This window comes from Geotrypetes seraphini, chromosome 10, assembly GCF_902459505.1.
Source record: "Geotrypetes seraphini chromosome 10, aGeoSer1.1, whole genome shotgun sequence".
NCBI classification, from domain to species: Eukaryota; Metazoa; Chordata; class Amphibia; order Gymnophiona; family Dermophiidae; genus Geotrypetes; species Geotrypetes seraphini.
In genome coordinates, this window is record NC_047093.1 from 35,075,613 (window position 1) to 35,088,558 (window position 12,946).

Below are 12,946 nucleotides of genomic sequence, written 5' to 3' on the forward strand. Positions count from 1 at the left end.
AGAATCCAACCATCTGCAATGCCCTTCAATCATGTGCCCAGCTGCTCAAGCATCTTACTGTTACTGCAATTGATTCATCCATTGTTGCTGGCATCAAGGAACATTTCCAACATTTAATAGACACTTATTTTCTTGTTCATCCACTACATAGTTTAGGTTCTCTTCTACACCTATTGTCTGAAAGACAATCCAATTACCTTCCCAGATGATGTAAAAACATAGGCAGCTGAACCTTTGGGAAGATTGTACCAAAACCAGGTTGAAATGGAAGGCTCTATTTGTGATGTATAAACAGTTGTACAGAATATTATCCCTTTTATATGTACTTTTCTAAAAGATTTAAATATGAAATCATAAGTGTTTGAAGCTTCTGCAAATGAGAACAGAGTCCGTAGGGACAGGGCAGAGATGGGGGTGGAGTCTGCAAGGACGGGGATGGTAGTCTGTAGGGACAGGGCAGGGATGGAGACAGAGCCAGTGCAGATGAGGATAAACTTTGTTCCCGTGTCATTCTCTAGTTGTAACCCACTTAGGCTCAATTTTATAATTGGGTACCACAAATTAGGTGCATCTATGTGGTGCATTAAGCACCAATTCAACAGCATCTTGGCACCAAAATTACTTTATAGAAAGCTAGCACAAATTGATATCTACATGGTTACCGGTACATTTAGATACACCCACTTATGCACCCATATCATGTGTAAACAGGCTGAATTATCTATATGCTGTATAAGAGAAAACAGAAAATCCATCATGAGAACCACAGGAGGACTAAAGATAGAGACCTTATGAAGAAAACAAAAATTTGGCTCCTTACCTGTCCCTGTTACTCAAAGACAGGATCATGGCCCACAGTCAAATCAAAATAACTTTTTGCGAGTGTGACATCAACAATAAAAGTTAAGAAACTGTTTTTTTTAACGAGATCAGATCACTAAGGTTAGAAACTGGAGGACAAGTATCCATAGCAACAAGCTATGGCCATGACACAAATAACTCAGTGCAGGAACACAGTCACCATTAACAGGAATTGTGCAAGCAGTTCTTAATGTACACTATCCTGAACTTATAACCTAAACTGATGAGCTCACCCTGAAAGTTTGTGTAGAAAACTGTGACAAAGAGACCTGAACACACTGATAGGTCAACTTTGCATCAGGGTTGGCCCGTGTTATGAAGCTAGTCAGTCTATTCTCTCATCGTTTGCCTCTGTAGATTGGCTTCATTAATGATACAAACAGTGACAGGTGCTAAAAAAAAAAAAGCTATTATAAAAAATTTTTTTAAAGGGCATTTCAGTTTGAATGGAGATTATTTCAAGTATTCATGGCAGGTTGGTCAAGTTTTAGGTTCAATCAGGACTAATAATGAGGAAAAACCCAAGTACTCCAGTAGTATATATACTGAAATTAAATTACTACTGTAAATGTATTCATTTATTAACATACCAAAACGCTTATAACTTCATATCTCCTACCGTTTCCTCCATCAATCTAGGGAATGGTGCTGGCGCTGGTGCTCTTGAGATCCCTTGGGGCAGCCTTTCAAATTGATGAAATTCTAATGAACAGATTAAAGCAGTTCTATCATAGAAAATAAAAGATTGCAGGAGTTGTAGGACCACCAATGCCATCTAGTCTGTCCGTCACTGATGCGACACCTGCAGAACTCTCAGATAATACCTGTGGTGCAATTTACCTATTTTTTTTCTAAAGGGTAAAGAGTCATGGATTTGAGATACTGCCTTTCTGGGGTACAACCAAAGCCTGCTCAAATGATCTTGAACATTGACCCTATTTATTGTAAATAGTAGATCTCTGGGGCATTGTGACATTAGGTATAAATTGGCTTAACTGAGACTCACCCTTATAATATCAAACATTATGACCTTGCCTTTAAGAATATACGCATATGACAAAATCGTAGTCACTTTTTTTTTTGTCCCTTTTTGTGAATAAAGGTGTGACTTATTGCTGGTTGTTTCCATTTGTTCTTGAGCGGTTGAAAAACAGGAGCCTAACCTTTCTCCTTAGGGGTCCTTTTACTAAGGCGCGCAAAACAATTTAGCGTACGCTAACGATTAGCGGGCGCTTAACGCTTAATGCGCCCATTATATTCTATGGACGCGTTAGCATTTAGCGTGCGCTAATCGTTAGCACGTGCTAAATTGATTGGTGTGCGCTAAATCGGTTAGCGCGCCTTAGTGCCACTCTGGGCCAGACTGTGCCTTTAAGAATATACGCAGGCATATAACAAAAATGTAGTCACGTTTTGTCCCTTTTTTTTGCGAACAAAGGTGTGACTTGTTGCTGGTTGGTTCCATTTGATCTTCAGCGGTTGAAAAGCAGGAGACTAACCCCCCCTCTTTTACTAAGGTGCGCTAACCGATTAGCACGCGTTAAACGCTATCGCATCCATAGACTAACATGCACGTGTTAGCGTTTAGCGTGCATTAAATCGATTAGCGCACCTCAGTAAAATTGGGCCTAAGCTTTCTCCTTAGTGTCACTCAAGGCCAGATTCTATAAACCAAACTGAATCGTGAAAGATGCATATCAACAAAACTAAAACTAGTACCACAACAGGTTGATAATAATAGAATTAATGCCTAGATGGAGGAAAAGATCTCAGATTCACCACTTAGGGAACATGCACCAGGAAACGAGCACTTATGTGGGATAGATCCTGATGAAGCCCATTTTAAGGGTGAAACGGGACCTGTTGAACGAGCATTGTGCAATATAATCTACAGCACTTTATCTCGATGTAAGAAGAATCTTGTGCAATATTATACTCAGCACTTTACCTCTGAATAAGGACAGGGCACTCAGCACTTTATATCGGAGCACTGAAGCACTTTAATCTGCTTCAACTGCAGATAAGTTACTTGTCTTCTCTGCATTTAGATTGTTATGAAGTGATTGATTATAATTTAGTGACTATTGTTAGTAAATTCATTCAAAGATTTAATAGGATGCTATCATTAATTTAAAATAAGCTTTAAAAAATTTTTCCAAAAAAAAAAAAAGGATAATTAATGATAAGCTATTAAGATAGGATGGAGGTTTTTTGATCGATGAAAGAAACCCAACGCCACATTACTATAGGGAGAAAATAGACATGTTCCCTAAGTGGTAAATCTGAGATCTTTTCCTCCATCTAGGCATGAATTCTATTATTATCAACCTGTTGTGGTACCAGATTCTATAAACATCACCTAAGCACGCATATATTGTAGGTGCCACTCAGCACAGTTGTCAATCAACCACGAGACGCTGATTATAGAATCCCACATAGGTGCACCTAGGCATGCTTAGGCATTGCTAGGCATCCTAGAGGTAGACACCTATATATTAGAAAGACAACACCAAGAGGAGAGAAAAAATGACTTACTCAATTAAACAAAAATGTACCCAAAAAAGTGAGACAAAGTTCATATACTTATGGTGTTTTACGTTTACCAAAAAAAACCAAGGAAAAGGACCTCAAACACCCAAACCTCACCCTCCAAATGAGAGTCCAAAAAACCTTGTTAATTTTAATTTTTAATTATTTTATTCATTTATTAATTGCAAAGATCAAGTGAATTTTATCACCAAGATTTAAAACTGTATCCACATATTCATGGAAAACCAAAAAAGAACTTAACATAGAGTAGTTCAGGGCCAAAGGCCCACAGAGATCCTTTGGGAGTCTGCTATGTAGTCCTTATTGAAGTCCAACGGCGGCTCAACCGTTTCACACATTCATTGCTTCATCAGAGACAGATTATGGAGATCGTGGAATATGCAGATTTCCAGCTGCTGCTAGCAGACTTCAGTAATTTACCACTTCCATGTGGAGCAGGGTCCTATATGCTTCATACTCTCCTTTTCTGAAGAAAATACACTAGTCACATAAATTATAATAATATAGCGATGGGGAAAAAAAATCTCAAAAGCACACATTCTCGAGAACATGTATAAAGGCAGCTTTTATCAAGCGCATATAAAACTCACTTTTAATTTTGAAATTTGTTTTACCATCACTATGGGCTCCTTTTACAAAGGTGCGCTAGCGTTTTTAGTGCACGCACCAGATTAGCGTGCGCCACCCAAAAAACTACTGCCTGCTCAAGAGGAGGTGGTAGCATCTAGCGTGCCTTTGTAAAAGGAACCCTATATTGCATCTCCCCTCCCTTCCTTTCCATCCAATAGCGCTGTCACAATTGTTGGTAGTTCTCCGTCCCTCCTATCCACCCATGCCTCTTTCTGTAGACTGTTCTGCACATGTGCCGATCACTGTCACCAGCCACTGATCTCATGTAAATTTGACCCTCCACGAACCTCGTTTGCATGTGCAGTTCTTTGGAAATGACTTGTCTTTTTTGAATCATTAGATTTGCAGCCGCTACAGCAACCGGTCGGATTTTACCAGTGATATTAAAGAATTTGGCCCTCAGTCATTCTTGTTAATCCTCAGCAAGGTTTATGAGTACCCTGCCAGATTTAGCTGGCAGGGTCATAACATTAGCTGAGGAACTGAGGAAGAGAAGGAAAGAGTATGGTTAGGGGGGGGGGAGGAGGGGGGATGGTGAACTAATAGGAAAGAGGCGAGGTGTGGGATTGGTGGAAATAGTTGTTAGGAAAGGGAGATAGTGGAATGAAGCATAGGGATTGGTTAACAGGGGTAGAGATTGGAATCTTGAGGAAAAAGGGTTTTGGTGGTTAATTCATTTTCGGGTTTTGGTAGGAGAGGGTGGATGTGAGGGAGGAGGGGTGGAAGGAGTGTTTCCCGCCCTCTCTCCCTGTGATGGTCTGGGTTAGCTGCTGATTTTGGATAGGGTAAAGGGGTGGGGAGGGAGTGATGTGGTGGGGGGTGGGGTGGTTGCAGCTGGAAAAAGGGAAATGTGCATAAAACATGGGGGATATTGTTTGATGTGGCTGAAAGGGGAATTGAATACATGTGATGGGGGAAATAAAAGAATTACTCATGGGCGTCACCGCCATGAGTTGGGGTGTGTGTGACCTGACGAAACCGTGGGTCATGCTATGGGGTAAAGTGGCAAGGAGTTGCCTGAGGGGATAAGCTAGTTTCGTCACCGAATGGCTCATGGGGGAGGGGGGGGAAAGAGGAGTTTCTGGTACAGCCGAGTTTACTGTCGTGAAATGTTACCAATATAAGAATTAATTGTTGAAATGTTAGTTGGGGGTTCTAAATAAAAGCTGCGGCCAAACATTTTCCAGTAAAAGAGTGCCTGTGATTTATTAGAGTAAATGTCTTAAGGGTTGACTGAAGATGACGAAATGTGAAATGCTAATGTTATGTTCCATATACCATTCAGCCAAGCCGAATCCATTCTGAGACTCTCTATAGTTTGTATTCTTTTAGTTTAACTAAAGCATAGGTGTTCTCAACTCCCCATAGCATGTGTGTCATATTAAAAAAAATTGTCTCAATTTTCTGTAACACGTGTGTACTATTCCTGTAGCGCGTTATTGATCCTGTAGCTCAGGGGTGTCCAACCTGCGGCCCAAGGGCTGCATGCTGCCCATTGAAGTGTTTTGTGCGGCCCTGGTCGAGGGCGATGCAGTGTTTTACTCTGCTGCCCCTGGGTGTTTACTGTCTTGCCAGCTCCCTCCTGTGTCTTGCTGCAGCGTTTGCACGTTTGTACAGCCCCAGAAACATTTTTTTCAGCCAAGCGGCCCAGGGAAGCCAAAAGGTTGGACACCCCTGCTGTAGCTTGTATGTTACTGATCCTGAAAACAGCATTTGGGCCAGTGGCAGAAGTTAGGCAGAGCTGAGCCTAGCGATCCCAAGCACGTGGTAGCTCAGAGGAGCGGAGGAAGCTACAGGGGAGAGAGACAGAGGAGCGGAGAGCAGAACAGCACAATCGGAGGAGGCAGAGAGAGTGAGACAGAGGAGCGGAGAGCAGAATAGCAAGATTGGAGGAGGCAGAGGGAGAAAGAGACACAGGAGCGGTGAGCAGTGAGATCAGAGGAGGCGAGAGATAACTCTGCCTACCCCCCGACGTCACCAGCAGCACTAGCCATTTAAGGGGACGAGCCAACGGCGCGCAGCCGTTCGGCGTACGGCGAAGGCGAGCGGCAAAGGCGCTCACCTTAGCGAGAACACCTTTGCAAAGGGCCTAGAGGGCCTTTGAGAGCTCCAGTAACCTGTTAGACCCTTCTAGCTCACTAACTAGCAGGTAATCCTCTCAAACTATTTAGCAGACAAACCTTCTCAGACACCCTAACCTTTCAAACCTTCCCAGACACCCTAATCTTTCAAACCTTCTCTCAAACTAACTAACAGGCACCCTAGCCCTTCAGACCTTCCAACTCTCAAGCTAACCAACAGGCAGACTTTTCTTTCAAACTCTCACACAGCCAGACTCTTTCTTTCTTTCTTTCCAACTCTCAAACTAGCAGTCTTTCCAACTAACTAGCAAACTACCCAATTAGCTAACAAGCAGGCAGACTTAATTAATTACTTAATTAACAGCTTGCAAATGGCAGGGAGAACAAGGAATACCAAGATTACAATCAAGACCAGCATTCCAGTCACCGGAGAGACCCTGGGGATGGCCACGGCCTACGCACAGACTGAGGATGACCCAGGACGGTGGGCAGAGGTCTCTGTGCAGACCGAGGCCTTCCCCCAGCAGTACACTACGGTCTCTACACAGATGGAGGATTTGGACCAGCTAGACGGAGACGTCTTACAAGAACTGAGGAACTTAAAGGGAGGAGGTGAAGCGCTTGAGGAGTATCAGAAAGGATGAGGACTTCATCGACGGAGTCGTCCATGAGCTGTCCCAAATCACCGAGCAGGCACATGAGAGGTCCATCCCTGAGACACCCAAACCTTCAGCTTTAAAACCGACGATTGGGATACAGGAAATGGATGGAGACTTCAGGGACCAGATGGACTACACCTAACCAAAAGAGGAAAGAACGTCTTCAGACACCGACTAGCCCGCCTACTTCGTAGGGCTTTAAACTAGGTAAGTTGGGGGAGGGTACCCACTCAGATATCAGCACAGTAAGGAACTACCCTTTGGAGGAGAGTCGCAACTCCACTTCTGAGTCAGAGGTAAGTGCATACGCTGATAACAATTACAATACTGATAACTATACTCTAGGACAGTGGTTCCCAACCCTGTCCTGGAGGAACACCAGGCCAATTGGGTTTTCAGGCTAGCCCTAATGAATATGCATGAAGCAAATTTGCATGCCTATCACTTCCATCATATGCAAATCTATCTCATGCATATTCATTAGGGCTAGCCTGAAAACCCAATTGGCCTGGTGTTCCTCCAGGACAGGGTTGGGAATCACTGCTCTAGGAGTTCCACTAACTCAGATGGGGGACCCCCCTGAGGGACTTAGCAAACACAAGGTATGGAGGGCTATGTATGTTAATGCACACAGTTTGGGCAATAAGATATTGGAATTGGAGACGGAGATAATGAACGCTGATCTAGACGTGGTGGCCATATCCGAAACTTGGTTCACGGACTCACATGGGTGGGACATGGTTATACCAGGTTACAACTTAAAGAGAGGGCAAATTAGGAGGAGGGGTAGCACTATACACTAAAGAAGACATCAAAATTACCAGAATCACAGACGTCAGGTACACCGGGGAATTCCTCTGAGTGAACCTGGCCAGAGGAAACGAAAAATGCCTGTATCTTGGTGTGGTATACAGACCTCCAAGACAACAAGAAGACAAGGATATAGAATTAACCGAAGACATAGAGAACATCACTTTGCGTGGGGACACAGTTCTGTTAGGGGATTTCAGTATGCCCGATGCAGATTGGAACACACTTTCCGCATCAACCAGCGGCAGCAGAAGACTATTAACCTCCATAAAGGGAGCACGGCTCAAACAATTGATAGCGGAGCCCACTAGGGACCAGGCTATACTGGACCTGGTACTCACCAATGGGGAAAGCGTCTCGAAAGTTTCAGTGGGTGAAACGCTAGCCTCCAGCGATCACAACATGGTATGGTTCTACCTGAGGTAAGGGTTCACTAGATCGAGCACGACAACAAAGGTCCTCAACTTTCGGGGCACTGACTTCAAGCGTATGGGTGAATTCGTCCATCGAGCACTACAAGACCAAGTTGAGACCGACAATGTGGAAACTATGTGGTCAACCCTGAAATCTACCTTGCACGAAGCGACAAACCGCTATATAAAAACAGTAAGCACACAACGGAGAAACAATAGACCCCAGTGGTTCACTGTGGAGATCTCGGACCTCGTTAAGAAAAAGAAAAAGGCATTTATTTCCTACAAACAATCAGGAAATGGGGAGGCTAGAAAAGACTATCTGGCCAGGTCCAAGGCTGTCAAAATGGCAGTCAGAGCGGCCAAGCTTCGAATAGAAGAGAATCTAGCAAAGAACATTAAGAAGGGGGATAAATCCTTTTTCAGATATATTAGTGATAGAAGAAGAAACATGGATGGGATAGTACGCCTCAGGACACCAGAAGGGAATTATGTAGAATCGGATTCCGACAAAGCCGAACTGTTAAATGAATACTTCTGCTCGGTCTTTACCTGCGAGGCACCAGGGTCCGGTCCACAGTTGCAAGCAAGGCAATGCATGGAAGACCCATTTTGGAACTTCAAATTTATACCCAGCAGCGTCTACTGCGAACTATCAAGACTCAAAGTGAACAAAGCCATGGGACCGGACAATCTACACCCCAGGGTGCTTAGAGAGTTATGTGATGTCATGGCAGAGCCGTTATCCATACTCTTAAATCTTTCCCTGAGTACAGGAAGAGTCCCCTTGGACTGGAAAACAGCTAACGTCATCCCACTTCACAAAAAGGGCTGCAGGGCGGAGGCTGCTAATTACAGACCGGTGAGTCTCACATCCATAGTGAGTAAACTCATGGAAACACTAATTAAACGTAAACTAGATACAGTCCTGGACGAGGAGAATCTACGGGATCCCCACCAACATGGATTCACTAAGGGTAGGTCCTGTCAATCTAATCTAATTAGCTTCTTTGACTGGGTAACAAGGAAGCTGGATGCCGGGGAGTCCCTAGACGTTGTGTACTTGGACTTCAGTAAAGCTTTTGATAGCGTCCCACACCGCAGGTTACTGAGCAAGATGAAATCAATGGGACTGGGAGAAACTCTAACTGCATGGGTCAACGATTGGCTAAGCGGTAGACTTCAGAGGGTGATAGTAAACAGTACCCTCTCCAAAACTTTGGCGATCCTATTCAACATATTTGTAAGTGATCTGACTCAGGGGCTTAAAGGTAGAATAACATTGTTCGCCGATGACACCAAACTCTGCAACATAGTAGGTAAAAGCACTTTGCCCGACAGTATGACGCAAGACCTACTTCTACTGGAACATTGGTCCTCGACTTGGCAGCTTGGCTTCAATGCAAAAAAATGTAAGGTCATGCACCTTGGCAGCAGAAATCCGTGCAGAACTTACACACTAAATGGCGAGGCCTTAGCCAAGACTGTAGCGGAATGGGATTTAGGAGTGATAATCAGTGAAGATATGAAAATTGCCAATCAGGTAGAGAAGGCTTCATCCAAGACTAGACAAATGATGGGTTGCATCCGCAGAAGCTTTGTTAGCCGGAAGCCCGAAGTCATCATGCCGTTGTACAGATCCATGGTGAGACCTCACCTGGAATATTGTGTTCAATTCTAGAGGCCGCATTACCAAAAAGATGTGCTGAGAGTTGAGTCGGTTCAAAGAATGGCCACCGGGATGGTCTCGGGGCTTAGGGATCTCCTGTATGAGGAAAGGCTGAATAAATTGCAGCTGTACTCGCTCGAGGAACGTAGAGAGAGAGGAGACATGATTGAGACGTTTAAATATATCACAGGCCGTATCGAGGTGGAAGATGATATATTCTTTCTTAAAGGACCATCGGCTACAAGAGGGCATCCGCTGAAAATCAGAGGAGGAAAATTTCATGGCTACACCAGGAAGTATTTCTTCACCAAAAGGGTGGTTGATCATTGGAATGAACTTCCACTGCAGGTGATTCAGGCAACCAGCGCGCCAGATTTTAAAAGTACTATTACTACTACTACTATTAATTATTTCTATAGCGCTACCAGATGCACGCAGCACTGCACAGAGTCACAAAGAAGAAGAAACAGTCCCTGCTCAAAAGAGCTTACAATCTATACAGCCAAGACAGACAAACAGGAGTTAAGGGGAACGGTTAATCAGCGGGCAGGGTTGGAGGGCAGAGAAGGGTTAAATATTGAAAGCTATATCAAAAAGATGGGTTTTCAGTCTGCTTTTAAACAAGGGAAGGGAAGGACAAACTCGGGCGATTTATTCCAGGTATAGGGGGCAGCTAGATGAAAGGAACAAAGTCTGGAATTGGTAGTAGAGGAGAAGGGTAATTTTAAGAGTGACTTATCTGAGGAACGGAGTTCTCCGGGAGGTGTATAAGGAGAGAGAAGCGAGTAGAGATATTGAGGGACAGCAGAATGAACACCCTTGTAGGTCAGCAATAAGATCCTTGAACTGTATATGATGGCAGATAGGGAGCCAGTGAAGTGACTTAAGGAGAGGGGTGACACGAGCATAGCGAGATTGGTAGAAGATGAGTCTCCCGAGTCCCGTCCTCCTGTTACTCACAAACATACCACTTTGGATGTACATGTCCATTTCTCCTGTACTCTGTTGTTTTAATGCCAGACTCCTCTCTCAAGTTGCTTTTTTTTTTTTTTTTTGTCTTGACACCCTATGCAGCCATACTTAGTTTGCCTACTAGGTCTGGCTATGGCTAGAAATATGATCAAATTTTTGAGTACATGGAATGACTTATTTTATATATATGCTCTTGTTTTCTGAGCTAAGAACAATGGGGTGGCCCAAGGGGAATGCAATGAGAACCAAATCACAAGGCTTCACAGTCAGCATACTGGGTAGATAATTACCCTAGAGGGTAAGATGATACAGCTGCATGTATTTTTCCAACTTGGTTTATTTGCTCTGTGGTATGCAGCTACTTTATAGCTCATAAATCATTCTGAGTTGGGAGGAACATATTTATTTCTGTAAACAATAGGAGATGTTAGAAGGCAGTACTTCAACAAGAAGCTTGGAAAGAGCCTCCCTATAAGAGGGTCAATTGCTAGGCTGCGGATTGTTTTTATCTGTAGATGTTACAATGATCTTTGAAAGGAAAGGGTTTTTTATTTCCTTTGAAAATCACCTCGGGAGAATGTATCTGTAATTTGTTCATGTGTTTAAAGTATGCCACAAGCCCATCCAAGAATACCTCTTCTTAAAGTTACACACATACAGTATACAAGGTCTGACAATTAAGTTTGCAAACTCATCCTAGAAAATGCGCTACATACCTCATTGCTGAATATCACTGTGGTCATGGTTCAAGTTTCAAGTTTATTTAAAATTTGTTTAATCGCCCTATCATATATTCAGGGCGATGTACAATTCTAAAAATATTTTATAACAATACACAGGGGAACAAAAAGTTCATATAACAAATACATGACTTTCAAAACAGACGAGACCAGTAGGGTAAATAGAATAGAAATACAATAATTAAAGCCAGATGAGACAATCAAGAAAAATTACAAGAGGAAGGAGTTTTGTTTTGTTTTTTTTAAAAAAAGGATGGATTTTGCTTTGGTTTTGGTATTTTTATGATGTCTAGAAGTCAAATGCATCTTTAAAAATAAAACATTTTAATTGACTCTTAAATCTACCAATGTTTCTTTCCTCCCTTAGGTAGATTGGCAAGGAATTCCACAATTGGGGAGGCCATGACAGAAAAAATGTATTGTCTTCATGTATAACATATTTTTTGGTCAAAGTACTCAAGGAAACCACAATTCAACTAAAAGGAAAGACCCTCCCCCTCGATCCGACCATAAAAATTCTGGGAGTCACGCTGGACAAAAACCTAACCCTAGAAAACCATACCGACATCATCGCTAGAAAAAGCTTCTCGGCACTCTGGAAACTTCGCACCATAAAAAAATACTTCAATGACACTGCATTCCGCCTACTCGTACAATCCTCCATCCTCAGCATTCTCGACTACTGCAACATCATCTTCCTTAACGCAACAAAGAAAACTACCAGGAGATTAAAAATAGTCCAAAATACCGCAGTGCGCCTCATTTTTGGCCTAAAGAAATGGGAACATGTCACCCCTTTCTACCACCAACTGCACTGGCTGCCATTAGAATCTAGAGTTCTCTTTAAATTTGCATGCTTTTGTTACAAATCGGTTAACGGTTCTTCCCCAAGTTACATAAATACCCACTTCAACCTTTACTGCAACAACAGGACAGCACGCAGAATTCAACTGTTCGCCTTCCCCTCGCCAAAACACTGCCTTCTCAGAAGATCCCTCGAAAGAACTTTCGCCTTCCAAGCAGCCAAGTTGAACCCATGGCTAGCCCAGATGATCCTCGAGGCCCCCACTTACCTTGCCTTCAGAAAACTACTAAAAACTTACCTATTCAACAAACACAACTCCTATTTAATCCCTTCACCTCACATAACCCCGGCCCCACCCCCAACCCCTTCCTCCCACACCTGATTCCCCCTTGACCCTCTCTCTACTTCCCTTGTCTAGTTTGATCTAAGCCGCAATTTTCAGTTAAACTGTTGTACATCTTCCTTTCATTGCAGACTACTGTAAATTGTGGTAACTTCATTGCTGACTGTTGTAAATTGAAAATTGTTGTAATCTACTGTAATTCTGCTGGTAATTTGTTTGTAAATCTGTTTGTAACATGTTGTAAACAAGCTTGTCAATGCAGATCATTTGTTAATTGTTGTAAACCGCCTAGAACTCGATGGGTATGGCGGTATATAAGAATAAAGTTATTATTATTATTTATTATTATTATTGGGAAGTTATGCACCAGTGCCTAGCCCACCCTTCAAAGCAATTTTGGAATTCTTTTTCTG

The 12,946-nt window shown here is 42.9% G+C and overlaps 1 long non-coding RNA gene across 1 annotated transcript in view; it reads right to left on the reverse strand.

Moving 5' to 3' along the window:
• Positions 1-3,604: 3,604 nt before the first annotated feature.
• Positions 3,605-12,946, reverse strand: part of LOC117367389 — a 127,599-nt gene continuing 118,257 nt past the window's right edge. Inside the window, exon 3 of the long non-coding RNA XR_004540757.1 lies at positions 3,605-3,877. This is a non-coding gene — a long non-coding RNA (uncharacterized LOC117367389). The remainder of the gene's footprint in view (positions 3,878-12,946) is intronic.